General features: G+C 40.8%; 1 pseudogene; it reads left to right on the forward strand.

Moving 5' to 3' along the window:
• The window catches only part of LOC132231866 (glycolipid transfer protein-like), a 170,930-nt pseudogene extending 145,559 nt beyond the window's left edge, over window positions 1–25,371 (forward strand).
• The last annotated feature ends 493 nt before the right edge of the window (window positions 25,372–25,864 follow it).

The following is a 25,864-nucleotide window of genomic DNA, read 5'->3' on the forward strand; positions in this document are numbered from 1 at the left end:
ACCTATGAACCATGAGATCATAGTTAGATTCCCAGTCAGGGTATATGCCTGAGTTGTGGTCTTGATCCCCAATGGGGACATGCAGTAGGCAGCCAATCAATGATTCTTTCTCATCATGGATTCTCTCTCATCATCTCTCCTTCTCCCTTCCTCTCTGAAATATATATTTTTAATAATTATAACATACAGACACTCTAACTAGCTTCCACATAAAGAAATGGATAAATATCTGTATGGATTAATAATTATTGGGGTATCTGTTTAATTGACACTGATCTTCTTTCTCTGAGAAATTTACCTCTAGATGTCTCTAGCTACCTCCACCTTTTTAAAAAATATTGCAACACCTTTGCCACTTTGAGTGGTCAGCTATCCAGTGAAGAGTGGATAGCTGACCACACTGAGTCAATCAGATTCTGTCTCTGAGGAACTGATAGTCATCTAGTTAGTCCCTAAACATAAATACAGATGTGTGACATGTACGACATCCATGGATGAGCCACCCATGGAAAGAGAAATGACAAACAGGAATGATGAAAACAGGCACAAAGAATCAGAAAGATAAGAGACCATATATAGAGAAAGGTTAAGTGATTGATAGATTAATAGATGACAACAGATACTGTCTGTTTTAACAGCTTTTATTATTGACTAGAGGCCTGATGCACAAAATTCGTCAAGAGTAGGCCTTCCTTCCCCGGCTGCCAGCACTGACTTCCCTCTGGCACCCGGGACCCGGGCTTTCTTCGCAGCCCCGGCTTCATCTGGAAGGTCGTCTGGAAAGTCATCCGGAAGGAAGTCCAAAAGGATGTCCAGTCTAATTAGCATATTATGTTTTTATTTTTATAGGTTATTTCAATTTCTTTACAAGTGTGGGGTTTGTGAGACTCTTCTTGAATTCTTATAATGAAATGTCTCTCTCTCTTTCCCACTTCTTTTTTTTTTTTTTTTTTTTTTTTGCTTTAGCTGGGTTGGTTGAGATAGTCTGCTACTTGCAACCAAAAGAGATTAAAATAAAACAGAGCATACAATGGAACAGGGAGACTATTATTGCCAAGTACATGAATAAAAGAAATGCAGAGACTGCTGGGCTTACATCTATGTAAAGAGAACAAATTGGCTGTGCTTAACTCTTTTGCTCTAATTCTAAGTGAGTTTCCAGTATTTTATTTATTAATACATAAGAAGTGTATCTTTGACAATTTTCATAATAAGTCTTCAGCAAGCATCTAATTTCTGAAAGTTTAGGAGATATACTTTATTTGGTTAAAGTGTTATAAAGTGTTATATTTTATGTAACATAAATGATAAAAACAGGTTTTTTAAAAATACATTTTTATTGATTTCAGAGAGGAAGGGAGAGGGAGAGAAGGAAACATCAATGATGAGAGAGGAAGAATCAATAATCAGAATCCTCAAGCAGGAATTGAGCCGTGCCCTGGTTTATAGGTTGGTGCTCAACCACTGAGCTATGCCAACTAGGCAAAAAAGTTTTTATAAAACTCACTAAATAATTCTGAATGAGCTTTGTAGAATGTAGCTTAATGTCTGATAAATAGTATAGGTACCCATTAAATGTTAGCCCGTGCTCCTTTTTCTTCTTAAATTAGATTTTTTCCATTGATTGATTACTTGATTTACTCAGGAAACATTTAAATACCAAGAACCATATCAAGTCCTGGGACTATAAAGCCTTAACTTCAGAAAGGAATCCAATTAGCACTGCTTAGGAGACACATCAAGACAACTATTTTCAATTCAACTTGCTAAGGACTACAACAGAGGGATGAATATAAATTTACAGGAGCACTGTGAAAGAGCAACTGCTTGGCTGTGAGGGCAAGATGACAAATTTGCCAGTTCTACCTTCAAAAAAGTCCTGTACAGTCTATCTCCCCCAACTTATTATTTGTAAAATAAGTCTAATAAGAATTTTGTCTTTGGTTTTTAAGGTGGTTTAAGGAGGCAACAAAAAATTATTACACCTGCCCTGGAGTATCATCCCATACACCAAAAGGTATATCTAATAATTTTCATTTTAAATTCCCATTTAGCTATTTTGTTGATTGGTGAATCCACATTATTGACTTAGTCAAATCTATTGGTTTTGCGACTTTCAGAATAAAAATATAAAATAAAATAAAAGAGTTATAACATTAATATACTTTGGTTTTTCCTCTAAATAATTTGAAAGAAAGGGGAAGTAGTTAAACTTCAGCCAAAAACTATTTAAAATTAATTTTATACATATTTAAAGATAATACCTTATTAATGTCTCATTTTGGTCTCTGCAAATATATGGAATACAATATATGAATCAAGTTGTCATTATTTTACAGGTCCAAGTTCTAAAGAATATAATCAACTTCTAAGTACAACACAGAGAAAATGACACTAGGAGGCTAAGTTATGACTATATGACACAAACAATAAAATTGATACTTTGGGCCTCAGATGGACACAAGCACACTTTTTTTTTTTTTTTTTTTTTGCTCTGAGATATGTCAAATTCTTATGAACTGAGTTTAAATTTAAAAGTTTTTTTTTTCAAACTCTTACATTTGCCAGACTCCATGACCCATATATATTTTTTTAACCAGGCAGATAAGCCTATTGACACACCCTCACCCAAGGGTTTCTTTCAGTTCCACACTCCTGTCAAATACTTATTCTGCAAGGCATTCTAACCTTTGTGACCTCATCCTGGCATGCTGACCTTGCTGACCTGACCTCCTTGTGCAGAGACTTTTGACCTTAGGATCCCAATCTTTCACTTCACATTTGAATTCTGATACTTGCCAGTTTTTCAGCCACTGAGAGAAGGCCATTGGGCTCCAGGTGTGCAGTGTTTTTGCTCAATTAACACTCCAGCTGCATCATTTTCTAATAGGAAGAACAGATATATGTATAGGTCTGAATGCAACCTCTCACTATTTCCAGCTTACAGGATCTTCTCCAGTCCTTAAATTCAAGAAAGGATTTAGTTAAAGGGGTAAGCAAACCCAGCAGGGCTTTCTCTCTGATATGCAGGAGCTCAGATATGCAAAAGTCTTGATCAGCAAAAGCTTGAGAAGTGCTTGCTTTTCTCCCTTTGGGATTGACCATTAGCTTACTTGTAGGCATTCTCAAGTAAAGATGTTTTTCTGGTTGCTTCAACTTCAGTCAATAAGTGGATTTTTCTCAGCAAGTGTTAATAACACTCCACAAAAAAATTGCAATGTGAACTTATTTTATTTAGCACTAGCTCATTAGCATTTGTAAGGGACAGCCTCTGGTATCCACATGGAGTTTCTGAATTTCTTATTTATTCTTTCTGCCTTCATATCTCTTCCTACTTCACTAGGGGGCGGGGTGGCCTGGGCGAGGAGGGGCTGAGGCAGTTTGCAGGCTGGCCATGCCCCCATGGGGTGGGGGGTCGCTGCTGGGGAGGTGTGGCCAGCCTGGGTGAGGGACTGAGGGCTGTTTTCAGGCTGGCCACACCCCCTTAAGGGTGGAGGTCCCCGCTGGGGGGCCTGGCCAGCCTAGGTGAGGAGCTGAGGGCTGTTTGAAGGCTGGCCATGCCCCCCCCCCCAGGGACCCTCACCCCATGGGGGCTTGGCCAGCGTCGGTAAGGGGCTGAGGGCCATTTTCAGGCTGGCCACACCATGGTTGGGGGTCCCCACTGGGGTGCCTGGCCAGCGTGGGTCAGGGGCTAATGGCTGTTTGCAGGCTGGCCACGCCCCTCAGCAGGGACCCTCACCCCATGGTGGCATGGCCAACCTGGGTGAGGGGCTGAGGGCCGTTTGCAGGCTCCTCCCTCGGCAGCCAGCCCGGGTGACCCATGCCTCCCGTGTGCCAACTCTGTGGCCACCGCCCACAGGCCCCTCCTTCAGTGGCCAGCCCAAGTGGGCAGGAATTTTGGCTTCCTCCATCACTGGGGACAACCCAAGCCTCCTGCCTGCTCCAGCTGGCTCCGTGGCTGCCATCATCTTTGTCCCACTAATTTGCATATTCTCTCCTGATGGGCTGCGGGGTGTCACAGAGGTATGGTCAATTTACATATTTGTCTATTATTAGTGTGTATATATATATGATATTCTACTCTATTATATTTAAACTCTTTTTAATGATAATGACAATATTAATTACTACCATTTTCAAGTCTACTGCATTCCTTTACATATCAGTTTTTAATCATAGCAACAATCCTCTAGTAGATACATTTATTTTATAGAAGGGAAAACTGAATTTTATCAAAGTTTTCTAATGTTACCTGGGTAGTAAGTACTGGGGCTGGATGTGAACTCAGATTTGTCTAATATCAGAACACAAGCACTTAATTACTCTGCTGTGCTCCTGGCTACTCAAGCACCTGACCCTTATTAAGCATCTAGTAGAGATCAGACTCCATAGCTAAGGGCTGGAGACAATAAAGTTCCCGAGTGCCCCCATAGATATTGTTAGACAAAAGCAGAGCAAGGACCAAGGACCATGGACCAGAATCTCACCAGAACAGGAAGGACGCCTAGCAAAGAGTAAAACTGGGAAAACAAGAACCTCACCCCAAGGTAACCTATCCTCTCCTAGCTTATCACTGGCCATGTGGTTTGGACCCCTGATCTTTCATATCTCTGGTCAGGCAGTTTATACCCTCTGACCTTTTTCTCCCTAAAGATAACATCTAGGCCTCAGTTGTATTTCAGTTCCAGGTCCACAGAAGCAGCAAAACCAGACAAGTGATGCCGTGGCTGACCTCAGGACCAGGTACATTGACTAATAACCCCTGCCCTGGCACTGACCAATCAGTGGAGACCACAACCCTGAAAGGGCACATCTGGAAAACTGATTAATATTCTATTGAAACCCTCCCCTGAGATCTCCCCTAAGATTTCCACCTGCAAGAAAGAGATAATTACACTCAGGACAAAGGACCCAATGCATGCTCTGCCTCCAAGGAGCAAGCCCATGCCATTCCCCCATAGGCACATACCCCCCAAACTCTAAGGGACCCCGTAAGACTTGCAACCAGAAAAGAAATGGGCAATGGCAGCTCGTCCCGGGCTAACCTCATGAACCTGTCTCCAAGGTCCCCTTTTCTCTGATTTCTCAGTGAGCCAAGACAGCCCAGCCTAGGCTCTCCTGTTGCTTCTCCTATGGCCTTCCTTGTTTCACTGTCCTAAGTCTATTTTTGCTACCATCATAGACCCAATACCCTTTGGCTCAATGCTATGTAGCCCTTCCCTTTGGATATCCCCATCTCCCATCCCTTTTTCTTAAATAAATTTAATCACAGATATAATTTGAACAAAGAGGTAAACAGCAAACTGTGTGGAACTACTTGGTAAATAAGACTACTTGGTAAAAAAGAAGTGACAGAACTGAATCAGCAGTGGGAAGAAAGAGCTTGCCCAGCCTATGAGTGATAGGGTAGCTCTCCAAGTGGAAGGAGTTATGGATACAAAGGTGTTGAAGCAAGAAGGGTCTTGATGCCAGAGACCGAGGTCAGGATTAGCTGGAGAGGAGGCTTCAGAGCAGGAGGCTCATATACGAAAAGACTTGTGTAAAGACAGAGGTTGTTGGACTTTATCTTTTGACATTTTGTTGTCCTTGTAACACGCTCTCTCTGCATGATTCTTCCTCCTGATTAAATGCCAAAGGCCTTTAGGATAGGGTCAGTATCATCTCAATTGTTTGTATTCCCTTCTAGATGTTAATCCAGACAGAAAGGGATCCATTTATCCATTGAAGGCTGTGGATTCCTTACTATATTTTCTGAGCGTAAACCTGGGAACAGCTTCTATCTGGGAAGTGCAAGATGACTACTGGACATGTGGAATCTCCGTTCCAAAGGAAGTTAACTGGCTACTGTTTAAGAGTGCAATGCTTATGGAACTTGTATTAAAACTGTGAGAGAGGCTCCGCAGTGGCTTTAAAATAGAAAATAAACCTGGAGGAGGTGAACATACTACAAAATAAAACTGGTAATTGAGGGAGGAGAAAGCAGCATAGTCCATACCTACCAGCTTAAATTTAGTGAGGGGCAGTGCTTCTATCACCATTACAGTAAGATCACTCCTCCACACTAGGACAGTATGGAAAATAAAGAGCTTCGGTTGGAGGTGATCTAAGTTGAAAGTGAGGAAAATCAGCTTGCCCAGACCCAGCTCCACCATGGAACTGAAACTTTGGATACTGATTTTGCTTCTAGTTTTAGGGAATCCCCAGCTGCACATCTTCCAGGACTGGATTAAAGGAAATGGGACTTTGGAAACACAGGTATGTAATTCCATGCAAATAAAAAAACCACTCATCCTCCCATGTGAGTCTTAAAAAATTGTTTTTCTCAAATATCATAGGTACCCCAGCCATTTCTCTGATAAATTACTGTGCATAAAGCATTTGGAACAGTGTTGGTACACAGGAAGTCCTCATTAAATGTTAGCAATTATTTCATTCTTTTTGAGTCCATAAATTTATTTCAGCAGTGTACAAATTTTTAAGAGATGTTATTTGAGTGTATAACACAATTGTTTTAAAGAGGATTAAGATGATAGTTTGACATTCTTCTGCTCCCTGTCTTATCATCAATGCAAATCACAGTATATAAAAGAGGGGAGAAGGTGACTGACCACTACACTATTAGAATTTGACACACACTCACAGTCATACACACGCAAACACATTCTAAAGCAACATTTCTCAATACATATAGCACTGTCTCACCACCTACTTTTCCCCTTCACTTACTGAATCAGAAAAACCTGGGGTGCCCAGGAACCTCCACTTGTTTTTTTTTTTAATTTAAATTCTTTCTTGTTTAAAGTATTACATAAGTCTTCTTTTTCCCCTATTGACCTCTCCCCAGCTGCCCTCCCCCCTCCCCAGCACATTCCCTCACCCCCTCACCCCACCCCTGTCTGTGTCCATTGGTTATGCTCATTTGCATGCATATGAGCTGCCATCATAGATCTCTTACCCCCTCACCCCCCACCTTCTCTCATAGGTTGGACAGTCTGTTCGATGCTTCTATGACTCTGGTTCTATTTTTGTTCATCAGTTTATGTTGTTCATTATAGTCCACAAATGAGTGAGATCATGTGATATTTTTCTTTCTCTGACTGCCTTATTTCGCTTAGCATAATCCTCTCCAGGTCCATCCATGCTTTTGCAAATGGTAAGAATCCCTTCTTTTTTATAGCAGCGTAGTAGTATTCCATTGTGTAGATGTGCCACAGTTTTCTAATCCACTCATCTGATGAGGGGCACTTAGGCTGTTTTCAAATCTTAGCTATTGTAAATTGTGCTGCAATGAACATAGAGGTGCATATATCCTTTCTGATTGGTGTTTCTGATTTCTTGGGATATATTCCTAGAAGTGGGATTACTGGGTCAAATGAGAGTTTCATTTTTAATTTTTTGAGGAAACGCTATATTTTTTTCCACAGTGACTACACCAGTCTATATCCCACCAGCAGTGCAAGAGAGGAACCTCCACTTTTAACTTAGTATGTGGGTTATTCTCAGTAACATTAAAATTTGAGAAATAAATGTCTTATAATCTTAAATAAGATCTAACTAATCCAAGTAATCCAAGTTTTATATGCTGTACTTTATAATATTTATTTGGCAATTAAGTATTTAAATAAATACATGCCAAATTTCAATTCTTTATAGTATATTAACTTTTTTTTTTTTATAAATTATACTCTTTTGATGGCCATAGAATGCAAGTATCAAAACAAGCAATAAGACATGTTTATCAGCTTAATCTGTAAGCTATTCCAATAGTTTCATCAGGATTTCTATGATGCTGATCTGGTGACATGGCCATTTATCTATTTAAGGCCAAAAGGAAGTGTTTCCTGTTATCCGCAGAGGTGGATCTTTGCACTTACTGGGCTTAGCTTCTGTGTCTCTGTGTGATTCTGTCTCTGGGTCATCTACTCTTGAAATGCTGCCAAGATGGATATTTGCCTCAAGGTGCTGTGCTGATAGGGCTTCCACATGAACCTCAGCTCTTCAACAGGGCACTTTCCACAGTAGCCTTCAACTTAAAAAGGGGCTACCTTTTATGTGTTTCAGGGTGTAAGTGCTTCAAGCTTTCCTCTCTGACCTTTGTCCTATTGAGTGGATTTCAATGGTCTTCCACATTTATTCAAGCTAATGACAGACAAAAGTTTAAAAAAAGGGACAAATGGATTTGCCATGAAAATGCACTGTGGTGCTATTCACAGTGGGTAGTGAATTTTTGAAACTCATTGCCTCAAGATATTATATAGACTATTATGTATAATAAGTTTAAGAAGGTCTATAGCAGGTTATTAAACAAAATTGGGATGCCAGAATGGATAAGGCTCACCCCTTATCTTCAGGAACATAGTGGAGGTTGGTGGAACATTGCTTAGTGCCTCGGTCAGAGAGGTGCTCAACTGGGGTGTAAAAGTTTCCTGTGGCTGCTGTAACAAAATGCTACAGACTTGGTGGCTTAAAACAATAAAAATTTCTTTCCTCACAGTTCTGGAGGCCAGAAGTTTGAAATCAAAGTGTTGGCAGGACACCCTTCCTCCAGCGTCTCTCTGGAATAGTCCACTTCTCTTCCAGCTTCTGGTGCCTGCTCTGGGATTTCAGTCCCTGCTTCCATCTGCCCAATACCGTCTCTGTGTGTGCCTGATCAAGATATGCATGACTGTATTTATACTGAGGATAAACTCCTCTTCTATGGCAATTTTTAACTTAATCGCATCTTTTGCTATGTAAGGTAATATTCACTCTTTTGCCATATTAAGTAATATGCACAGGTCCTGCTGGGGATTAGGACGTGGGTCTACATTCTTGGGAGCCCCACAGGAAGGGATCATTGTTTTAAGCACTGCAGGGTTTCTTTTGTTTCTCTCTCTCTCTCTCTCTCTCTCTCTCTCTCTCTCTCTCTCTCTCCCTCCCTCTCTCTCTCTCTCTCTCTCTCTCTCTCTTTTTAGAATCACAGGTTACTCCACCTAATATTTAAATCCTATCACAGGACTACTGACTTTAGCTTTCTGTCATTATCCTCTCCATTCTTTACATCAGTATTGAGCACTCCTTCCTCTGGATGTTAATACATAGTTGTTAAATGAAAACCAGAGTGGCCAAACCTATTTGTGAAACACTGTTTTTTAAAACAAAATTTTCTGGGAGTACTCTGAGGCTTTTGCCAATCCTCATTGTGATGTTCCAAGAAGACAATCTCGAATACTCATTTTTCAGCCTCTTTAACCACAAACTTCCCAGCTAGTGTTCCCCAGCACACCCTTTGCGAACCCATGCTCTAAAACTAATGCCTATAAGAACATTCAATCAAACTTCGCCATTGTTTTTTCTTTGGGGTCTATAGTGCTCCTCATTGCATTTTATAATTTTCTCATAATTATTTGAATTATTAAAAGATTGAGCTTAGTTGTTCTTTGATTTAATAAGTTCTCTCTAGATCAGAGCAGATTTTTTTTCTTTTGGGCTTTATGTGCTAGTCAATAACCTTCCCTAGAGCTATCTGGCTACTGTAACCCAAACATATACATAGTCCAAGAAAAACTGTGCATAGGCTTCTGTGCTTGTGCTGGTTCACTCTGGGTACAGAGGCAGTGCTGCCTGATAGAAATTCCTGTGTGCTCATCTGACTCTTTCAAGTCGGGCTGCCAAGTTTACAACTTTTAGAGATTAAGCAGATCTTAAAAAGAACACTGCACCCATTTCCCTAACATCTTTTCTCTCTTTCTTTTTCTTTCTCCCTTTCTCCCTTTCTCCCTTTCTTTCTTCTTCTTTCTTTCTTTCTTTCTTTCTTTCTTTCTTTCTTTCTTTCTTTCTTTCTTTCTTTCTTTCTTTCTTTCTTTCTTCCTTCCTTCCTTCCTTCCTTCCTTCCTTCCTACCTTCCTTCCTTCCTTCCTTCCTTCCTTTCTTTCTTTCTTTCTTTCTTTCTTTCTTTCTTTCTTTCTTTCTTTCTTTCTTTCTTTCTTTCTTTCTTTCTTTCTTTCTTTCTTTCTTTCTTTCTTCCTTCCTTCCTTCCTTCCTTCCTTCCTTCCTTCCTTCCTTCCTTCCTTTCTTTCTTTCTTTCTTTCTTTCTTTCTTTCTTTCTTTCTTTCTTTCTTTCTTTCTTCTTTCTTTCTTTCTTCCTTCGTTGGTGTCAGATAAGAGAAGAGGAATATTATCATAATAAGTTAATATATTTCCAAGTCTTTAAATTTTCTTCTATTTTAAAAAGCTCTTTATAAAGGTTTTTACATTTTCTTCATTAGGTCATTCAATAAGTACTTATTGAATCCCCTGAAGTGCCAAGTCATGTGTTTGGTTTAGGATGGGGAGGGATATGTGAATCTGGATGAGACTCTGTCCCTGTCTTAATGGAATCCCCAGTTTAGTGGAGGACATGCAACATGAGAAAAAATACACATATATTATAAAACACACTTGAATAGCAGTATGAGAAATATGTGATAGCAGTGAAGAGGAGAGAATGATGAACTCCGCTTGGGAGAGTTTTACAAAGGTAACGTTTACACTGGGTTTTGAGGAATAAATAGAAATTTGTTATCTGTGGAAAAGTACAACCCAGGATGAAAACAAACAAACAAAAACATGGAGAGGAACAGAGTCATAGGTGGGTCTGGTATACTTAGGAAACGATGAGAAGTAAGAGTGACTCAATTAGAGCTACTAAAGGCAAAAGTGTTATGGGACTAGAAAGAGGAAAGGCTGAAGAGTAGGCTGGTGTCCAACTGGGAAGGATTTTGATTGCCGTGTCAAGAAGCTTAGACATTGTCCAGGAAATGGGGAGCCTTTGGAGGGTTTTACTTAAAGGAGTGACATGATGACATTTTCATTTTAGAAAGGCAATTCTGAAAGTCAGGACACATGGAAGATATCCTTTAAAAGGAAGAACCTGCTAGACTACTAGTAAAGAAACGTAATCTGTTTCAAAGGTGAAGCGGTCCTGAACTGACAGTGGCATCTGAGATAAAACTAACAAGATTTATTGACCACTTGATTGATAGACCACTGAATGAATGGTTTCAATTCTCTGCATCTGATCCTGACCAATTCACCTTCAAATGGAAACGTATTTTATTAGAGAATTCTTTAAATATTTTCTCTTTATAAAATTGTTAAGTATCCTTGACAGTATGTAATTTGACTGCTACTGGCAACGTAGCAATCTTCTCAATTGTGAGATTATGAAGGACATGACCTTCATAATCTTGTCTTAATTACCTTTGACTGCCAGGTGCCTAGAACAGTGCTTTGCACTTGGTGTTGTCCAATAAATTTGTAAGATTTTATTGCATTTAATTGAATTGACTGAACAATGTGTGCTTCTCCTAATAGTGTCATATAATATGGTTGGCAAGCTCCAGAACTCTGATAGTTGTTTTATATGATAAGTTGTCCATATTGTTAGTATCTAAAATGCTTTGATCTTAAATTTGTTCAGAATTTTTAAAAGCATGCCATCTGGCTTCAGTGACTCATGGAAATTTAATGTCTTGAGTTGTATTCACCACCTGTTGTTTCTTTTTTTATATTTATGCTAGTGATCATACTTGCTTTCAATGAAAAGTAATTCTTTAGCAAAAATTTTACATTTATCCTGTCAGTGATGATGATCACTGATCAAGCGATACAGATTAACATTCCAATCTTCCCTGATCCTTAAATGCAATAGCATATTCTCCAGTGAGTATGCTATTGCATTTTGAGTTCTTAGCAACAATCAGCAGAAATCACTTCAAATTCTCAGACTATTCTTGTAGAGGAGTGGGTTTCCCCTATAGATTTTATCTGAATTTGGTTGTTATAATCCATCTTGAATTTCAGCAGTATTCATATCTGATGTTCTATGCCAATATTACCATCTCTTTCATATGTTCTATTTCTTCTTATGGATACTTGTGATTTTAATACTTTTTATGGTATAAGTCTTCAAAAATGTGTGGGGCTTTCCTCACACATTTCTATATAACAGGTCAACTGGAGGACATATGATGTTGGGACATAGATACTTCTTCCTATATCTATAAGGATGCTTTTTTTTTTTTGTATCAAGCAACAGAAACCCAACTCAAACTAGATGAAAGACAAGTGGTGTATATTAAAAAGTTCTGAGATGGAGAAGACTTTAGCTGTAGTCCAAAATGAGTTCTTGTTCTATTTCTTTGTGAGTTTCTTGCTTCTGCCTCCTCTGTGTTGGCTTTATCTGTAGGCTGTCTTCTCCATAGTTATAAGACAGCCATCAACAATGAAGGAGGTATATGCTGTACACATCCATTAAGCAAGATTACAAGATTCCTAAGTGTTGTTCTTTTTGGGTCACCCTTTCTAATAAGGGGGATGAGTTCATTTCTGGGATAACTGCATGAACTGTATGTACTTCATAAGTATTACTCAGTGAAGGAAATTTGAATAGATTTGGGGAGAAAACTATATTTTTTCTTCCTATGACACAGTTTTTTATGGTCTGAACTAGACTCCAGTGGTCCAATTGGGCATATTTTCCAGTATCCGACAGATCAGAATAACTTTTAATATATATCGTTGCATCATTTTTACTGTATATATTTTTTCTGTTTATTCTGTTAATGATGCAAAGCTTAAGGGCAGATTTCATCTCTTTAATATCTTTATTATTGATGTCAATAGCTACTTAGGAGTCTCCTCACTGTAGGAAGTCAATAACTGTTCACTATTCTGATTATGTAGCCTTGGAATAATGTAATTTCTAGGTTTATTTTATGTCACTCTTAACTTAGGCTTTGCCTTTTGGGTCATATTGAACCAGAACTAGGAAATCAATCAATCAATCACTAAATACATATAATATCCTGCCATGTGCCATTTGGTAGGGGTCTGGATGGGGAAGATAGCAAGAAGTATAACACATAGTATCTCAATGAAGTATTTCAAGGCAAAAGTAAATGGGTGATGTCTATTTCCCAGGTCTGTGCCTCCCCACCTTCACTCTGGGCATTCTCTTTACTCCCTCTGGTACTCTCCCCAGGGTCCTAGTTCTATGGTGTGACTTTATGCTGTTGTGGCTTACCAGCTCTGGGAGGGCTCCTGCATGTGTTAATCAAATTATTATGGGACATCTAGGTGACTGAAGCACATGACTTGCCTTTGAGACTTCAGTTTCGCAAAAGGCTTGCATATAAATAGTAATGTGATGTGTGCCAAGATACAAATAAGCATCTGTCTAACCCAAGTTTCCAGAACAGGGAAATCAAGGAAGTTTTCCCAGAAACAATGATGCCTATGAACCTTAAAAAAAAAAAAAAGGTAAAAGTCTGCCAGGTAAAAAAAAAACATTGCAGTCAGAGGGAGCAGCGATGCCAGAGGCCAGGTGACAGAACCTAGCTTTTAATGTAGTATAAATACAGTTTTATTTTCAGGGTTTTTTTTCATGTGATGAGAACTTCTAAGATTTACTCTCTAAACAATTTTCAAATACATGTTGTCATTAACTGTAGTCACAATGCTGTAAAGCACATCTCCATGGCAATTATTTTATAACTAGAAGTTTGTACCTTTTGACCCCTTTCACCCATTTTAGCAAACCTCCCACTCCCCCACCTCTAGCAACCACCAATCAGTTCTCTGTATCTATAAGTTCACTGGTTATTTATTTATTTTAAATTTCAAGTGTAAGTGAGATCATATAGTATTTGTCATACATTTCTGTACCTGGATCATTTCATGTATGTGAGGAACAGTCTCACTTTCCATGTTCTGATTCAAGTGGAATGGATAAAGTATTTGGTGATCCTAAATCACTAGTTAATATCAAGGGGGACAGTTTTCTTCATAAATATGAGAAGATTGCAGTCATAAAAAGTCTAGGGGTATCTTTCTGCTCAGGAGGAAGGATAATTTTGCCTCTAGAGCCAGGCTTCCCCCAGAGGAACCTGGTTAGGGCAACTGCTTGCCTGGAGTGACCTGAGGATCTCTAGCAAAACGTCTTCCCACGGGGGGGTCTTCATCCCTTTCAAATTCTCAACAGTTAACTCAGTAAGTGATGGGTCAGTAAAAGTGGGACATCCCTTTCTATATAAAGTCTTGGTGATCCTGCATGCTTGCCCGAAGGGCACATTAGCCTAGATTAGCTCCTTATCTTTGAGATGAACTTCAGAACAGTCTACTTTTAGTGGAGAAAACAGGGTGAGATCACAGAGTACACGGTGAGGCAGGGCTGGGGGAGGAGCAGCTAGGCCTCCAGGAGCAAAATCTCATTCAGATGGGGCCAGTTCTGCTATCGCTTCTGTAGTTGGCTGGATCTTAAGGTCTTGACTTTTTTCTCTCTCCACTTTTAGTTCTTTCTTTTTGTGGTAGGCAGAATGATGCTCTCCCTCCCCCAACACGTACATATCTGAATCCCTAGAACCTGTGAATATGTTACCTTACATGCAAAAGGGACAGTGCTGATGTGATTTAAGTTGAGAATCTTCAGATGGGGAGATTATCCTGGATTTCCCAAATGAGCCGAATGTAATCACAAGTGTCCTTATTACTGACAGAGGGAGGCAGGAGAATCAGGAAGGATCTGTTGACAGAAGCAGAAATATGACACAGCCAGGACCCAAGGAATGTGGGCAGCCTCAAGCTAGAAGAGGCTCCCTTAGCACATACAGATGAAATGCAGTTCTGTCAACACCTTCACCCCGTAAGTCCCACTATGGTTCTCTTACTTCCAGAGCTGTAATAAATGTATGTTGCTATAAGCCACTAGATGTGTTGTAACTTGTCACAGCAGCTGTAGGAAATTAATATACTTCTCTTCACTTGATGCCCATTACCCCTCCCCTATCCACCACCATCCTCCACTGTCAAGTCTGTTCAGGGGTGTTGATTTGGTGGCTAATACTGGGGTATTGTCTCAGGGCTAAACCTTTACCCGAGGCAGAAGTGGAATGCAAGCCACATCTCAGGGAAAAGTGAGAGGAAGAGAGGGCCTGTGGTGATTCACGTCTGAGGCATGCCACCTGCAAAGTGTCAAAAGGAGGCGCAACAACAAACAAGAACACGGGCCAGATACACGCAGGAATGGGGAAACCGGGATGGAGCATCCGCAGTCGTAGCCAAGAACACGTCAGCCCAACTGAGAGATGTGCGTTTTTGTTGGATTTCACAACCTGTAGAAGACAGTGACCCAGGTAGGAAGGTGTACCGATCCTATCCCTCACGGTTACAGCTTTTAAATTAATGTTTTTAATAAACAGAAAATGAAAAATAAAGAAATGAGAGCTTCAAGAAACAATTATGATTTAATATATACAAACAATATACAATCTAAAAATATTAAAAATAATAATAAAAATTAGAAAATAATATACAATCCACTTTGCTTGAATAGTTGATGGAGGCTCACATTATACCCAAAAATGTCTATTAAAATTTATCTTAAAAAAACTTTATTTCTCATTTGAAAGTGACACAGAGGCAAACTCTATGAGCAGCCATTTAAAGTAACTTGAATTATTCCCACAAATACTATAAAGGAGGATTTTCATTGCTTTTAAAAAATGCATTTTGATTTTAAAAAAAATCCCACAAAGGTGAACAATAATATACAGTTTTAAAAGAACATTCATCTTCATTAGCTGCTCACCTTAAAAAGCAGCTTGGGAGAGCATTATTTTTACCACTTGGCAGGAAACTGAGGTCCAGGGACGCGCCTGAAGACAAACTGGCAGGAAGAAAAAGCTTAAATTGTAACAAATATCATTAGCTCATTAAATCCTCACAGCATGAGATGAAACAAGTACATTGTATTTTTCCCCCCATTTTAATATTTGGGAAATTAAAGCCAAATTGGAGGGGCAACCTAATTAGCAAAATGCAGCAATGTGGAAGAGTTTGAATTTATTGCCCTTTTCATCCTAATACCTGAGATGTCAAAGCTTTTCTTCCCTTTGAAGACAGTGTGTAGGATGTCTCTGGGTCTCCTCTGAACTAAATCCCCAGTGCAAAGCTGATGGTGGATCCAGTGCGGCTTCAGCTGAGAGGCCCAGAGAACCCCCCAGGAGACAGGTTCTGGGACAAAGTCTGAAGTGACCTTCCCCCTAATTACTGGATTAACTGCCTGTCCCTTCTCCAAGCACTGACTGCATTCTGCATAATGTGGGAGTTCTGTTCTGGAGTTGTTGAGAACACAGGGAAGTGAGGAGGCAGGTTGGAGCAAGGCCTTAGGAGGACAGAGAGCACTGCGCTTTGTGTAAAAAACCAGAAGGGGAAGATTCCATTCTTTGATAGGTGGTTGCTACAGGCCACACCAAGAAAGAATTTCAGTTCAGGAAACCAGTTCTCCCTGCAGCTGTCCCCTTCTACATCCTGCGAGAAAGCGGAGGTGGGCTCTGTGACTCCACGTGGGCACTGGCCAAGGTGCAGTGCTAGGAACACTGCTCCTGCCCATGGTATGTGGAAGGGGACCCCTGCTAAAATAAATTTAACAAATGCTACCACTATTACCTCACCTTTTAAATTCCCAAATGAAATGATCATATTAAAAGTTTAGTTTTGCTTAAAGAAACCTTTCTCAAATTTATTTGAACACCCCCATGTAAACCAAATATGAACATAATGTGGGAAATCTTCTCTAAGTTATTAGGGGTTTTTTTTTGTTGTTGTTGTTTTGTTTTTCCCTAAAGAATGTTAGTAGGATTTCAGAAGAAAGGTGAATGTGCAAAAAGGAGGAGAGGTGAAATTCCTGCCATTCTATTGCTGCTTACAGAAATCATAAAACATCTTCAGGTCTTACATTCTTACATTATCAATCTGTAAGATATAGAATTTCTTCAATTCACTGATTTGAGGATATTGCAGTTAAAATTAAATTTTATCAAGTGATATAAAATAAAAACAAACAACTGAAGCCATTTAGAAGGAATGAGACAAATTATTTATTTTTCAAAAATGACTAGCAAGCAAGCAGTACTTAATATTTTGCATATTTAAAAGAACAGATTATAGTAGTCATGTTATTTCCCCAAATCTCAAGTGGAATTTAGAGTTTTAATCCCATATATTAACTTGTGCATAAACTTTAAAGAGACAGTCAACATTTCACAATAGTTAAAAAATAGAAGACATCTGAAAGATAAATGATGGGAAAACCATGAGAATATAGACAGTTTATTTTGTCACCACCTAAATCCATTGAGTTATTTTTCAAAGGCTGGTCTCATGAGAGTGCTACAAATGTATTTTCTTAACTGCTATATATATAGGAAAACATGGAATATATATTTCTTGGGATACTAAGCTGCATGCCAAAGACTGTCTTCATCTGTCTACTATTAATCAAATTAGTCAGCTTAAAAAATAACAGGTGGTTTAGAATAACAAGTAATTTGGTAAGATTATACAGTCAATTTACATCTTTTTATATTTTCCTCCCATCTCATTTGATGGGGGTTAAGCAGGCCCAAGTGTGGAGAAAGTTTCAGTATACTTTATTGTTTTAAAGATATTAACTAGTTATTTACTAGATATTTTAACATATAGTCTAAATTGATACTCTATAGAAATATATAATAAAGACATTAATATTTACCTTATATTATGTTGAAATGTTTAAAATAAATTCCTTAAGATGCAGACCAGAAAGTTTGAGGATAGCATTTTTGTTCAACCTTAATCATAGAAAAGTAATATAGAACATAATAATTCAGGCTGTGTTTTTTTAATCTTCACCCAAGGATATGTTTTTATTGATTTTAGAGAGAGAGGAAGAGAGAGAGAGAGAGAGAGAGAGAGAGAGAGAGAGAGAGAAACATTGAAGAGTTGCTTCCTGTACATGCCTGACCTGGGGATTGACCCCACAACCTGGGTATGTACCCTGACCAGGAATCAAACCAGCAACATTTTTTTGTGTACGGGACAATGCTCCAACCAACTGAGCCACCAAGCCAGGGCCAAGCTTTTATTTCTAACTTCTAATGCTATCCAATTGCTAATGATAAAGGGAGATATCCATGTCTTCCCATTTAAAACCTACCACAATCTGCTTTTTCTCTGATTCCAGGCTCAGTTGTCATGGCTCTGAAGCATCTAATTTTTACTCCAGGTCACAATCTTCCTATCTCCACTTCTGTGCCCAGGCTTCTCTTCTCCAAACTTTAACATCTGAAACCTATTGCTATTATTAGAGGTTAAAACATTTGTCCCAGGTCACCAAGCAAGAAACGGGAAAAGCTACAATTCAAAATCAGACACTTGCTTGTAAAGCCCACAGTCTTAATCACTACAGTGAGTTCATAAAATGCTGCAAGGGTGGTATTGACAGAGTGAGATTCAAATCCTGACTCTAGTTCCCAGCTGGGTGACTGTGGGCTAGACATTTGATCTCTGTAATCATCAGTTCCCTCATCTGTAAAATGAGAGTAATAATAGACCTTCCCTCATAGATTCCTATAAAAGTTAAATAAGATAATTCCCGTGAAGCACTTGGCTTAGTGCCTGGTATAGTGAGGACCAAATAAATGTCAGCGGTAATTTTTATATTCTTACAATACTGTAAGGTTTCTATATAGTGAGAATGTGAAACACAGAATTTATTTTTGTATTATTATTTATCAACTAGAGGCCGAGTACACAAGATTCGTGCACTGATGGGGTGGGGGAAAGGGTGGTCCCTCAGCTGGGCCTGAACCCTCTGGCAGTCAGACATCTTCAGTGCTGCCAAGGAGTCAGGAGAGGCTCCCACCACCGCCACTGAGCTTGCCTGCTGTGAGCCCGGCTTCTGGGCTTTTGGGCTTCTGGCTGAGCAACACTCCCCCTGTGGGAACGCACTGACCACCAGAGGGCAGCTCCTGCATTGAGCGTCTGCCCCCTGGTGGTCAGTGCACATCATAGCAACTGTTTGTTCCGCCGTTTGGTCAATTTGTATATTACTCTTTTATTATATAGAATTATTATACTACTAGTGGCCCGGTGCACGAAATTCGTGCACGGGGGAGGGTGTGTTCCTCAGCCTGGCCTGCACCCTCTCCAATTTGGGACCCCTCGAAAAATGTCCTGCCAGTTTACAGGGATTGGGCCTAAACCAGTAGTCGGACATCCCTCTCGTAATCTGGGACTGCTCTGCCCACACTGCAGCCACAGCTACTGCCTCAGCCACTGCCTGCCCAAGATCCATGGCTGTGGGGAGAGGGCCCGCGCCCACGCCCCACAGAGAATCAGCTGGGTGGGAGTGCTGTACGCTGGCCATGGGGCCAAGGACTGGTCCATGGGCCCCGCCAAGTGGGCCCAGCTGCAGAGGAGCCTGGATAAGAAGCTGTGCGAGCTAAGCAGCCAGAGGAGGAGCAAAAGGAGGGAGAAGGAGATGTGAGCCGGTCCTCACACCCAACAGCCTTGTCTTAGCAAATGCAAGTGGGAGCAAGCGGCTGTCCATGGTGCTTTCTGTGCCTTATAGCTGCTCCGGAGATGTGACCAGGGCTGCATGAGCAAGATAGGGGCCTCTTGGAGGGGGTGGGTCCTCCGGCCCAGCGTGCCATGCCTTGCACTGGGGTGGGGGTGGGCTGCAGTGGCTGTTCTCTGGACCTTCTGGGGAGAGCCACCCCAGGTCTCAGTTTTGCTGGCACCAGGGACCCCTGGGGCTCTCCGAGGTCCCTCGCCAACTGCCTTAAGAGAACCTTTAAGAGAGGTTCTGGGAGTCCGGGTTGCGGCCTGGCCTGTGCCCCGCCCTCCTGCCCTCAGATCGCCATGGCGGGGTCCGGGGTTGCTGCCTGGCCTGCAACATGGCCCTCCTGCCCTCCGATAGCCATGGCAATGGAGGGGCAGGCCCTCCCACCCTTCAGTTGCCATGGTGGGGGTCCGGGTTTGCTGCCTGGCCTGCGCCCAGCCCTCTCGCCCTCCGATTGCCATGGTGATCAGGGCCGCAGGCCAGCCGGCAACCCCAGCTTTCCCATGGCGATCACCCGCTGGGGGGTGGGGAAAGGCAGCTGTTGCCCACCCCCCAACTCTTGCCTGCCGCCTGGGTTGTGGATCACCATTCTTCAGTCCTTCCCCTTTCGCCTCTCATCATTGTGAGTATGCAAATTAACCTCCATCTTTGTTGGCAGTTACTGCCATCTTGGCTGTCAGTTAATTTGCATATCTCGCTGATTAGCCAATGGGAAGGGTAGCGGTCGTATGCCAATTACCATGTTTCTGTTTTATTAGATAGGATTTTCCATAGGAACAACTATAAACCTGCTTTTGCCCCATCCTCCCAGCTTGATTGTATGAATCCCGATTCATTTTTGCTAAATCTGCCTAGAGCATCAAGAATAGTTCTTGCCTGTCAGGTGTGGCTCAGTGGTTGAGTGCTGACCTATGAATCAGGAGGTCACAGTTCAATTCCCAGTCAGGGCACATGACTAAGTTTCAGGCTCAGCCCCCCGTAGGGGACGTGCAGGAGGCAGCTGATTAATGATTCTCTCTCATCATTTATGTTTCTGTCTCTCTTTCCCTCTCCCTTCCTCTCTGAACTCAATAAAAACATTTAAAAAAGAATAGTTCTTGAACTTAATAGGTACTAAATATACAGTTTAGATTTATTGATTGGTATTTAACTGTCCTTTATTCTTTGTATTAAAAATTTCTGGTTGCTTATTCAAAACACTACTATGAAAGATTTTTTGTAACATAATAGCTACATATCCAGTTGCAGAATGGACACTTCTCAAAAATGTAAACGTTTTTAGTAATCCTTTGGTATGTAGTTAACATTCAGTAAATATTTTTAAATGCTTTTTTCTTTGACAAATAGCACAGCCTGATAGCTTTTATGCTTTCAATGTACAATCTTTTCTTCATGTAATAGGAAATGTCTTGTTCATATTTTATCTTAGCTGGGCTAGTATGGTGAATTAATTTCATGTTTACAGGAATGGATACCACATGCACTTTTCTAGGTGTTTCACTATAATTTAGTTTTAGCTAATGGGCATTTAAAGTCTTGCCAATTTTTCCCCAAAGACCCATAGCCATCTATAACATTCTTGAATAATTGGCCTTAAGTGGAAGTTAACAGGGTTGACTACTTCCAGAAATATGCAGAAATGTTTTTACTAGTTTAAATGTGAAATTTGTATAATCCTTAAGTTATCAATTTTTTAAATCCCTCTCTCAAAAACTGAAAGTTAATTAACACATACAATGGAATGACTTGGGTTTTGTTTTTAGAAGTTATTTATGCAAATTCTATTTCATAAAAGTGCTATTCACTATCAATGTAGATGCCACATTAAAACAACAGCAACAACATAGAATCTTAAAACTATCATCAAAATAACTAAAGTGTATCACTATGACTTTTTAAGAGCCTATTTTTAGGATATTCTCATTTCAAAGTCAACTGTTCATCTACCCTTTAAAGCCATATCTTTTTTCTTTAGGTCAGCATATCCATGTTGACATTCTGTAAAAATTGACCAACAATCATTTGTGAAATATAGTCTTTCATATATTCAACTGATTTAAACCTACATCAGGATGTCCTGCAGTGGTGACTGGCCTTGGGTAGAGAGGGATGGTAGTGTTTCCCCACCTGGGAGAGGTTTCAGCCAGTGAATAAATGCTAGTGGTTGGAAGAGAGAAGGCATAATATTTCCAACTAGTATTTACCAATTCAAAAGAAATATTTTTTAGTTTTAGAATGAATGGCCCACCAAGAGCAAAATATCAGTAACCTCATATTTGTCATCTCTCATACCATCTGTTCTAGAATCCACAGGAACTCTGTGAATTTGGTATGCTGTTAGTATCCTCATTTTACAGGTGAGGATACTAAAACTAAAAGAAGTTAATTTAAGAAAATCACACATGATTAAATGAAAGAACCAGGACTTTAATAGAGGTTTTAGATTTTAAGAGTGATGCACTTAGTACGGTGCATATTTCCATAAAAAGTGGAAAATAAATCATTGACAAGTTAATGGATATATCTTTAATGGTGTTAATAATTGTAATTATGCTACATGATAAAGATATAACAGAAAAGCAGTGCACCAAAATGGCTGAAATTAGCATGACTTTTAAACACAGCCTTATTAGTATTGTTGGCACCTAGGAGGAAAGGTAAAATAAAACAGGGCAGAATAGGAAGCTGCTAAGATTTCTTTCTGGATTTATCACTGACAATCTGGATGTGAGAAACTAAAGGCTACAGAATTTCATTTTTCCATCCTCGATCAGATCTTATTGAAAATAAAGTGCATGCATTGCACCATGTCCACAAAAGGTTGCTGTCACCAACCTATTGCCAACAGGAGTCCCCTAGTCTGGGATGCAGTAGAAGGAGAAACTTTATTCAGGTAAACAGTTTGCAAACTGGGGAGATGCAGCCTCCAGAGGAAACTAAAAGTGCTCTCTGCTGAGACAAAGCTTGGGACCACTTTTTCTAGAGAAAGTCCTCACTCAGGTCCCTGATTGACCCATTTTTATGCAAATGACAGATCCAAATTTGCACAATCTCTTTGTTCCAAATAGCACTGATCTGATTGGCCCATCTGAAGATGCTCTAATTGGTTGGTATAGATGCAAATGAGGATAGAGCCGTGCAGTTCAGGTTGGACTGGGCAGTTCTCAGTGTGCAGCAGAGGCATGGGCCAGTAATGGCTGCTAGACTCTGATAGATTTTGGGCCCAGTTAAGCATGAGCAGTCCTTCTTGGCAAAAACATTCTTCTGAAGGTCCACAAATATAGGATAAAGCATGGGCTCAAATCCAATCCACTGTTCTTTGAGGGCAAATTAATTTAATCAGATAGCAGTTGCCTGCCCCTATCACTCTGATATTAGCTAACAATCTTTCCTTTAAGTATTTCAGTAGTGTGTGTGTGTGTGTGTGTGTGTGTGTGTATCCTTAATCTTTAAAGAGACCAGAGTTTGCAAAACAGCTCAATCAGCGTTGTCAGTGAAATCAGAAAGAGGTGTGCTCTGACAAGCTTTTACCTATTTCTGTGCCTCCTCCATCCCACATGCACTTTCTCTCTTATCTCCTTTTCTAGACCCCTTAGTGAGAATCAGATTTCATTTCCTCTTCTAAGCACAGCCCTAAAGCACCCCAAAGTTCTTCTAAATAATCCCCAAATATTTTAATCTCAAAGAATACATTCAATCCCTAAGATAGGCCAGGATTCAGCAAACTTTTTCACTAAAAGGCCTTATAGGAAATATTTTTACCTCTCCAGGCCAGTGGTGTCCTTTGCAACTACTCAACATGCAAGTTATAATGCAAAAGCATCCACAGACAATATGTTAATAAAGATAAAAATTTATTTACAAAAACAGATTGCAGGCTGGATTTGGCCCAAATGCCGTAGATGACCCCACTATAGACTGTCTTCCTCATACACTGTGTTCTTCATACACTAGAGTCAAAGTAACAAAGAGGAGAAAGGTCCTCATTTAGTCAGTATCAGAGCACTCACACTATGCCCAGACCTATGCTCTGTGTGCATATCAAAGGTGATTAACTCAGATTTGGATCTGGATTCATGCTGCCTCCCCTCCTCCTCCAGGCAGAAGAAGAGCAGGACTATCTTGGCACAAAATGACAATATTCCAAATTAGAAAATCACTTCTTTTGTAACAATATACATGTTCTGCCAATAAAGTCCTTGGTAAACTTTCAAACTAAACAAAATTTGCCTCTCAGTCTTTTCTTGTGCTTATCTCTTATCCCCCAGACAGTCAGTGTTCTAGCTCTATTTCTGCAGTCTTCCCTCCCCTTCCTTCACACCCTTTCTTTTCTATACTCACCCCTCCCCCATCAAATCTATTTAACCTATTAACACTAATACAAAGAATGTCCTTAGAGTCTTGAACTTTACCAATAAAACTTGTTAACACCATGGTATAAAAAAATGCTGATTTTCTTGTTTAAAAGGCAAGCTTATGAACCCAAATTATACTGCAGCTGGTACTAAAATAGGTATGGTCACATGTGCATCTCCACACTTTGCCTAAGTCGTCACCATCAAACTCTTTTTCAGGTTCAGTAGATATGAGGATAAATTCTGAAAAAAGAGAACCTCCAGTAGTGTGTTTCGTTTCCTAGAAGAAGAGAGAAAAGAGAGCAGACATGCTTATCTATATATATAAAAAGCCAGCGACCATAATGGCATCATGACCATTAGACCAGAACCACCACTCCCCTCTCTGGGCTGGCCCCGCCCCCCAGGAAGTGATTAGGAACACCCCTAGGCAACATGATAGGGTGCAAGTTTGATGGGGGAAAGTCAAAGAAATAGGGGGGAAGGTCATAAGGGTCTGGGGGTTGGAGTGGCCCATCTGGAGTAGGTTGGGAGTGTGCTGGGGAAGGAGGAGGAAGATCCCACTAGAAAACAGCATCACCGGGGCCTTGGCCCTGAAACGGCGCTGCTGGCTGAGCACCTATTGAAGCCGCTGCCCTTGGACAAGGAGATCGAGACTAGACCCTTCCTGGAGGCAGTGTCCCTCCTGCTGCCCTTCTTCTGTTGCCTTGGTTCCCCAGTGTTTATGCCCATCAAGGCAGACATAAGTGGTAACATCACGAAAATCAAAGCTGTGTACAACACCGACCCAGCTAAGTTCCAGACCCTGCAGAACATCCTGGAGGTGGAGAACATCCTGGAGGCGGAGAAGGAAATGTATGGAGCAGAGTGGCCCAAAGTGGGCCCACGCTGGCACTTACGTGGCTGAAAAGGGGCCTCTGCTTCATCCAGGTCTTCCTGCAGAGCATCTGTGACGGGGAGCGGGACGAGAGCCACCCCACCTTCATCCGCATCAATGCCACCAAGGCCTGTATGATGGCACTCAAGAATTACTATGGCTGGATCGTGCAGAGGATCTTCCAGGCAGTGCTGTATGCCGCGCCCTACAAGTCCGACTTCCTGAAAGTGCTCACCAAGGGCCAAAAGGTCAGGGAGGAGGAGTGCATGGAGAAGGTCCACCTGTTCCTGGTCAACTACATGGCCACCATTGACGTCATCTACGAGATGTACACCAAGGTGAACGCCGAGCTCAACTACAAGGGGTAGCGTGCCCAGCGGCTGGCACTCCCAGAAACAGACAAGCCAGAATCACTGTGAAGCAAGCTGGCAGGCCGCCTTGGCCTGCATCCCCCAGAGCAGCCCAGAGTCTGGCTGGGATTTCAGGGGACAGCCCTGGTTTCTGAAAAGTCATTTTTGGGGTCTATCCTAACAGCAATAAATAACCACCCTACTTCTGACTCACCTTTAATTTCACAGCAGCACACACCGACTGCCTTCATTTCAGTGTGATAAAAATCAGTTAATGTTGCTAATAAATCAAGTCCTTGGGTTTTCTGTCCCGGTCCTCCCACGTGGTGCGTGACCTTGGGGAAGCCCTGTCATACACCTCATTTAAAAAATGAGGATCTGGTGCAGTGATGTTTCAGGTCTTGTAAGGACCATGAGGAGTCTGATTTGAAATTATACGGGATTTGTTTTTTAAAGCAGACTGCTGTGTGCTCTCCTGTGGTTGCACAGCCCAGTCAGTATAGACCCCGCTCTTTCCTACTGTCTTTTTCCAGACAGTTTTTTATAGTTGAAAACAACCAGCAAGCCTTTGATGACCTTGACCAAGGGGACTTTATTTTAAAGCTATCAGGTATGAGTAACTGACCACAGATGACTGAATTTGCATTCTTCTGCATAAATATTTTCTTCAGGGACAGCCTACCCCACCTAAGAAACTACCTATTATGTGTGTTCTCTCAGAGGGGAGACCACGAGCCCTCCTGATGCCAAGACCCAAGGAAACACATCACTGCCTTAACTGTCCCTCCTGGCACTAACAAGAGCTGTATTTTGAAAGTGTTGGGGTGAATAGAGGGACCCCCCAAAAATTCATTTGTGTTAAAAACCCAATGAGGAACAA

Source organism: Myotis daubentonii, chromosome 3 (genome assembly GCF_963259705.1).
Source record: "Myotis daubentonii chromosome 3, mMyoDau2.1, whole genome shotgun sequence".
NCBI lineage: Eukaryota > Metazoa > Chordata > Mammalia > Chiroptera > Vespertilionidae > Myotis > Myotis daubentonii.